We start from the raw sequence: 8,319 nt of genomic DNA on the forward strand, positions 1-8,319 counted from the left end.
GGTGCTAGACCTTATTGTGCTGTACCCAGGAGAATCTCAGGACGTGTTGAATGACCACAGACCCAGATCCCAAGCTAAAGTTTGTTTGCTAGGAGCAGCCGGCAGCACTGGGTTCCCGGCACTGTGAAGCCACTGTGCGCTTCTTTATCCTTCTGCTCCGCCGGGGCAGGGTTATGGCGACGCTTGGGGAGTGTCCGAAAGGATTGGGTTTTCTCAGCCCCGATCTCAGGTTGGGGTACAGACAATGTGGTCTGTGGCAGATTCTGCTGGATGCCTCCTGCCTCCTCTGAAGAGGGAGTAGGGATTTTGAGCTGGGCGCACAGCTGCTCTCCCAGCGGGAGCTCAGTTGTGATGGCAGCGGGTACCCGTGGTCAGCGAGACCTTCCAGGGAAAGACTGGGTGACCCGTTATCAGTCTTGAAACTTTCCTTCCCTGTTGGGTTTTGCGACTGGGACTCCCAGTCTCTGGCACCCTTGTGCCCACCAATCAGCCTGGAAAAGTGATTTGGACACGCACGCTTGTGGCTCCAGCCCGGAGACCCAAAGCCTGTGTTACCCGGGATCTCTTCTGGGTTCTGGCTGTGTGGCCCGAGAGTGAACCCGACCGATTCCCACGCTGTGGGAGCCTCCCCTCACCTGGGAAACACGATAGCTGTTGTTTTAGGGACCAGATTTCAGTCTCCTGGTCGCTGCACGGAGAGTGTTGTCCCGCTTCTCAGACACGTTGTTCTCCCTGCGCAATCATCTTGGGCCCCCCCCCCAGCTTTTGATTTTTTAAAACATGTCTTATTTGTTTAGCTGTGACACTGTAGGTGAGCTTTGAGGTTTCAGAAGACCAGTGCCAGACAAGTTATATTCCTGGCATTGTTTATATTAGCTCAGCAGACTCAAGCTCCTATTTTTGAGTGCTTGGTCTTCAGTTAGTTGAACTTACTGTAAAACTGAGAGGAATTACTTTGTGGTAGTATGTTTGTCTTGATTGTTTAGCTGTGTCACGCTAGGTTGGCTTTGACGTTTCAGAGCTAGTGTTCCTTTCTGCTTGTCTGCCTGTGTATCAGATATAACACTTTGCCCCATGCTTGCCCACCATGATGCCCACCATCCTTTCAAGATGATAATGGAGTAGCCCTCTGTCACTCTAATCAATCTCCAAAGTACTCAATTATTAGAGTTGCATTGTTCATAGTGCTTCTACACAGCAATAGAACAGTCACTGAGACAGGTTGTTTGTGTAATAGTTTGACAAATTACTTCTGTGCATGTCTCATGAAATCAAATAAGACTAAATGAAAGAAAAATGAACTGATTTCTAGACATTCAATCTGTGTCATGGTTATTACTCATGACTCCTGCATGTCAATAGAGAAATAGTATAATAGGGGCAGAAATTAATGAAACGTGTGGATTGGACAGAAAAAGAGCTGTAGGTTAATTCAGATAGCAGTTATGTGATGAAACAGAGTCCACAATTATCAGGAATGTGAGAGCCATTAAAGAGAAGGCACCTGCTCTTCTTTGGACATGTAGAAAATGTGTTGTAAGGGCACTGTACTATGCAGTAAAGCATTTAACTATGGAAGGAAAAAGTGACATGATTCCTAGTCTTAGAAACCTGAAGATCCTTACAGAACCTACTGCTACTTTGTTCCAAAGGGACTGGGTCCATCCAAAGCTAGAACTCCTTATGGTTTTATCATCCATGTGCTACTTTTCTTTCAAAGAAAAAAGATGTGATTTTTAAAAATATTTATTTATTATGTATACAGTGTTCTACCTGCATGTATACCTGCACTCCAGAAGAGGGCACCAGATCTCATAGATGGTTGTGAGCTACCATGTGGTTGCTGGGAACTGAACTTAGGACTTTTGGAAGAGCAGACAGTGCTCTTAACCTCTGAGTCATCTCTCCAGCCCCGAAAGATGTAAATTTTAAGGGTCATGGATTCTTTCTCTGTGTGTCCAGCAGAGTCCAGTGAGGAGACTGGGAGAGTTCATTGCATGAATCCATGATGATGAAATGTGGGCTGCATTTTGAGACCACAACATGCTGAGATACCCAAGCTTTGAGACACCTGCCATGAATATCTACATGTAGGGAGTGGAAGTAGGCAAAGAGCAAGATTGAGAAGTTGCAGAGAGAAAGAGCCATCTAAGCCCTTTGCAACTGAATCCCCAGGTGTCTGACACAGAGCTGCATGATTTCGTGTTTGGCCAGCAGGGTTTCAGATTGCCTTGTTATAATCATTTTTGGAAAAAAAAAAGTGTATTCTCTGCCATTGTGTGTTGGGAATATAAAATTTGTGTTTTGAGTTTACAAGATGTCAAAGTCAAGAGGTCGATTTGACTTGGCCCTGTTAGCTCCAATGCTTACAGGTGGCACCACAAAGATGACCTCAAATATGGGGATTTAAAAGAAAACAAGGTTTAAGGTTGAGGAACTCCTGGGAATCATATGTATGTAACTAGAAAAAGGCAGGAATGTTAGTTGGAGGTAAATATTAAGGACAGGCAGGTTTGAAGGAGCAATATTTGTTTGTATTAGTTCTGCAAACTTTGTTGCTGGAGGAAGGAGTTAAAATGGGACATCATCAGTTCATAAAATTCCTGGAATTCATTAGTGCACTTCAGCCTTTTTTTCCCTGAAGAGGAAATCTCTGGATCCCAGAAGTCAGTCCCAGTTAGGAAGAGTAATTCAGGGAGATATAGGTGCAAGGGAACCAGAAAAAAAAATTCCTAATGATGCTGTTTGGTTTTAGAAAGAAATCAGGGAAAAGAAGATGCCAGAGCCCGCCGTCGAACAGTACCTGGGTGGAGAGTGAGGATTAAAATATTTAAAACAAATCACACTATACACTGGATCAGGTTGAGATGGCTGTCAGTATGACTGGAGCAGTGTGGCTTTATTCCAGGATTCATTTTTTATAGGCAAAGCAAAATAAAGTCACATCAATACAAAAAGAAAAGTTCATGGAAATGCCAAACTTTTCTAACACTCCTTTCCTATAGCACTTATGGTCCAAGGTCATACAGACAAGCTTTTATTTTTTAATTTATTTTTTAATTTTTTATTGTTAGTTACATTTTATTAACTCTGTATCCCAGCTGCATCCTGCTCCCTTATTCCCTCCCAAACCCTCCCTCCCTCCCTCATCTCCTCCCTGCCCCTTTCCAAGTCCATTCATTGGGGAGGACTTCCTCCCCTTTCATCTGACCCTGTTTTATCAGGTATCTTCAGGACTGGCTGCAAAGTCCTCCTCTGTGGCCTAGCAGGACTGTTCCTCCTTTGGGGGGGAGGTCAAAGAGCCTGCCATTGAGTTCTTGTCAGAAATAGTCCCTGTTCCCCTTGCTATGGGAAACCAATTGGTTACTGAGCTACCATAGGCTACGTCTGAGCAGAGGTTCTAGGTTATGTCCATACATGGTCTTTGGTTGAGTGTCAGTCTCAGAAAAGACCCCTGTGCCCAGATATATTTGGTCCTTATGGAGCTCCTATCCTTTCCATGTCATACTAACTCCCCCCTTCTTTCATATGATTCCCTGCACTCTGCCGAAGGTTTGGTTATGAGCCTTAGTATCTGCTTTGATACACTGCTAGGTAGAGTCTTTCAGGGGCCCTCTGCGGTAGGCAGCTGTCCCATACAGACAAGCTCTAAGGAACTTGGAACAAGCTTTAAGGCTTGGAACAAGTTTTAAGGAACTTGGCAAAACTTCCTCTTTTTTCTGTCTCAGGGTGAAGGCCAGGGTGAAAACATAACAAAGCAGCTTGACAGACAAACAGCTCTCCACCAGCAGAACACAAGAACACAAGAATAATTAGAAGCTGAAGATTGATTATCTTTACAGAGGCTCACTTAAAATTCTTCCAAAAAGTTAAACATTCACTCCAGAAATATACTTGTCTATTAGAAAGTGATCCTGTATAAGATATTATCTTTAGAGTTAAAAGAAATTTTAGGCATTTCAGCAGTGTTGGGACTGCAACATAATCTGGAGAGCTTTAAAGTTGGTTGAACGTGAGCCTGTCATCACCTGTGTGAAAATGCAGTGAATTCAATGAGAAATTGTCCTGGCACAATGATGTATTTAAGCATTTGTATGTGATATGTGGCTTTCATTGGGTGCTCATGGTACCTTTAGGAGCAGAATCCTTTCTGGTGGAAGTTAGTATCTGGGGATAGGCTTTGAGTATTAATACCATCATCACAGTTGTCTTCTTTCTGTGGTTGAAACTGAGTAGCCTATGAAGAGTTAAGTTAGCTCCTTATTTTGAAATAAGGAGCCATCTTGACTGGGAGCTGAACTCAGGTCCCAGGAAATATCACAGAATGTGCATCTGACAAAAAACAAAGTTAGCTCTCCAAGCAATGGCCTCCAGGAAATATCACAGAATAAATGTTTAGTAAAAAATAGAGACAATCTCTCTGGCAACTGTGATTATGTAAATGGTCACCTCTCCCCTATGGCTTTTACCCAATTCTGTAACATCAAGGCATGAACCCCCTGCTTTCTCTCATGGAAACATGCACCCCCTCCACTTGCTGTCATGGAAACCCCCTGCTTAGTCTTTCCCTTTAAAAACCCTGCTCACTCAGGGCTCAGGGTCCCACTTCTCTACTGCTATGTCAGTGAGACTTGGGTCCCAAGTTCGATCGCTCTGGTAATAAAGCTCTCTTGCTCTTGCATTGAGTCATCTCCTGGTGGTCTCTGAGGGTCCTGTGATCCTATTATTACACCTACTTCCTTCTCATGCTGCCATTCCTTCACCAACATTATAGTCTCTGTCCCTAAATAATATAAGGTAAAATACAAGCAATTGCTTTTTCTTAAGAAATGATTTCTGTAGCCTCATATATTTATGTTAATATTTTTCTTATTAGGGTTTTCTATATGTTCAGCATGTGTACTGAGCTTTACCCACATCTTGACTTTAGAACTTTGACAGAGGGTATAATTTTTTACACTAGTATTGCATGTGTGTATGACATTTATGCTGATACCCGATTGGATATTGTTGATATTGTTACAATGTGACACATTCTTTCTTCCCTTTTGTGAGTTTTTAGTTTTTTTCTTTAATTTTTAAAATGTGTATGAGTCTTTTCCCTACATTTATGGATGTGAACCGTGTGAAAGCCCGATGTTCATTGACATCAGTGGAGAGCATTGGATTCTCTTGGCTTGGAGTTTTGAATGGTTGGGGGCCTCAAAGTGAGGACTGGGGATTGATCCAGGTACTCTGCAAAAGCAACACATGATCTTCATTGTAGATCCTCTTTATGTAGTCTGTTGTTTCTCTTAGTGGTGTTGATTTTTTTTTTCTTATGATCATCATTTCTTTTACTAGTCTTTTTTTAGAACTCTTTGATCTGTCAGTAAGGTACTAAAATATTTTTTTTTCACAAGAATATCATATTATCTTTACAGTTTGTACAGGGTCACACCAGAGTTCTGATAGATTCACCTGTCCCTGCCTTCTGAAGTCTGGGATTAAATTTGATTGTCACTACACCCATTTTTTTCATTCCCTTTTTGAAGTTAACAATTTTGATACAATTTTGCTGATGTATTCTCAACAATGCTGCTCCATTTCCATGTCTCTGTATATGTTAGTAGGCATTTCTTCTACAATTCTATAGCCTATTCTGTACACGCAAAAATTTGAGGCATGATTCTCCTGCTTCTTTCTGAAATGAGTTGGTGATTGCATTTGAAATCCTGTGACATAGAATTATTATGGTGAGCATACAGAATTATGTAAATATATCAATAAAGTGTACTTTTACAGTGCAGTCAGTCTCATCGCTTCTATTATCTACATATGTATACTTTATATATTGACATGCATATACCCTTACATGTATATGATATACTTTAGGATACAGTGACCTTTGAGGATGTGCATGTGAACTTCTCTCAGGAAGAATGGGTTTTGCTGGATCCTTCTCAGAAGAGTCTCTACAAAGATGTGATGCTGGAAACCTACTGGAACCTTACTTGCATAGGTAATAATGTGAATTTTCCTTTACTTTTTAACTTAAGGGACAAACCTTTCTTAGAGATTGGTGCTCTTTGATTTTGATTGTGAAAAAGGTTGAAGGTGGTTAATAAATCAGGCATTGTTCTAAGGTTCAGTAATGACAATAATTTACATTTTGCATAATTTCTAGTAACATATTTTCTGGTACTGTATTTTAGGCTACAAATGGGAAGACCACAATATTGAAGAACATTGTCAGAGTTCGAGAAAGCATGGAAGGTAACTCTTATGTGTAAACCAATTCTGTGTTTCTCTGAAGAAATTTTCATATACCTTCAAGTTTTAATGAAAAAATAGTGTAAGCAAGCACAGCTTGGTGTGTCAGGTAACTGATTAGTGTTTTGCAAAATATTACTTTAAAAACCAAGAACAAGAAGCAGGGCCTTAACAGGTATCACAAATTTAGTCATAGCCACATAAGAACCATATCATTTAACTCTCCATCTGCTTCATTTTACACCTTTCAAATATCAGAAAGGGAGGTACATTGATTATGAGATTACTGTATGCCCAAGACCTGTTCCAAGCTAATAGTCCATAGTAATGCTAATGTTACTCATGTACTTGTATAACTTACCATCGTTTTTTTGAGAGGGGCAGTTTATGAGAGTCAAGCAGGTAGTTGTGGTAGAAATTCTTGAACCCCAATACCACATGTCAATGAGGAACAAAAAGTTAAACTGCGTGAATGGAATATGAGCATCTTTTTCTGTTCTTCCTTTAATAGGTGTATCAACTGTCCCTCTGGATATAAGACACATGATTTTAAGGAACATGGAAAGAAGCAGTGTATCTCTCTCTTTCCCAAAACAATTAGAAGATATGGAGTTATCCCCACTATGAGAAGACAAGGTGAATGGGATACAAGTTTTCCACCTTCAATGGGAATACATCAAAATACTCACATCGGAGAAAATCCCTATGAGAACAGTACTCTTCAAAAACCTGAAAGAACTTATAGTGGAGAGAAACCCTATGAATGTAATCAATGTGGTAAAGCCTTTGCCTGCAAACATACTCTTAAAATACATGAAAGAATTCATACTGGAGAAAGACCATACAAATGTAAACAATGTGGTAAAGCCTTTGCAAGTAATAGTAGTCTTTACAAGCATGAAAGAAATCATACTGGAGAGAAACCTTATGAATGTAACCAATGTGGTAAAGCCTTTGCAGATCACAGTCACCTTAAGATGCATGAAAGAAGTCATACTGGAGAGAAACCCTATGCATGTAATCAATGTGGAAAAGCCTATACATACCGCAGTCATCTTCAGAGGCATGAAAGAACTCATACCGGAGAGAAACCCTATGAATGCAGTCAATGTGGTAAAGCTTTTGCATATCGCAGTAGTTTTCAACTGCATGAAAAAAATCATACTGGAGAGAAACCTTATGAATGCATTCATTGTGGAAAGGCCTTTGCATATCGCAGGAGTCTTCAACTGCATGAAAGAAGTCATACTGGAGAGAAACCCTATGAGTGTAATCAATGTGGTAAAGCCTTTCCATATCGTAGTAGTCTTCAATTCCATGAAAGAAGTCATACTGGAGAGAAACCCTATGAGTGTAATCAATGTGGTAAAGCCTTTGCATATCGTAGTAGTCTTCAATTCCATGGAAGAATTCATACTGGAGAGGAACCCTAAGAGTGTAACTAATGTGGTAAAGCCTTTCACATCTCAGTACTTTTCAAAAGCATGAAAAAGTTCATACAAAAAAAAAAAATCCAGAAATCTAATAGATGAGGTATAGTTTGAATACCACAATCGTTTTCCCCACTGAGCTCTCTCTCACTGGGGCATGAGTAGAATTAATAGAACCATTCCATCATTAAAATATTGCCTCCTTTTCAAATTGTAAACATATTGTCATCCAAGAATAGAGGAACACTGGACAATTTGAATAATTAAATCTATTTGCAAATGAAAATGATATTTATGTCGTCATTGTTTTGGATTGTATTAGTTTATATGAGAACTAAATTTTTGTTCTTAACATGTTCTCAGAAATACAAATGAATGTTAGAGATTTGTCTCAGGGAGTAAAGATGGTTGCTGCTAAGCTTGATGACCTGAGTTCATTCTATTGGATACACATATTTCTTTTGTAAGTCTTTCTCTCAGTACTACACCTGAGTTGTATGCCCACATACCAGCACATAACGTAAATATTGTTGAAACAGAAATAAGGGCCAGTTAATTCTGGTATATGTACACCATTTCACAGAGGTACACAGAGTTGTAATGTTTTAAAGTGATAAAGCAAAAAAAATTAACCAGA

General features: G+C 40.0%; 1 pseudogene; it reads left to right on the forward strand.

Moving 5' to 3' along the window:
* The window catches only part of LOC129684586 (zinc finger protein 14-like), a 48,702-nt pseudogene extending 41,005 nt beyond the window's left edge, over positions 1-7,697 (forward strand).
* Positions 7,698-8,319: the final 622 nt, after the last annotated feature.

Source organism: Psammomys obesus, unplaced genomic scaffold (genome assembly GCF_907164565.1).
Source record: "Psammomys obesus unplaced genomic scaffold, mPsaObe1.curated_primary_1811, whole genome shotgun sequence".
Classification (NCBI taxonomy): domain Eukaryota; kingdom Metazoa; phylum Chordata; class Mammalia; order Rodentia; family Muridae; genus Psammomys; species Psammomys obesus.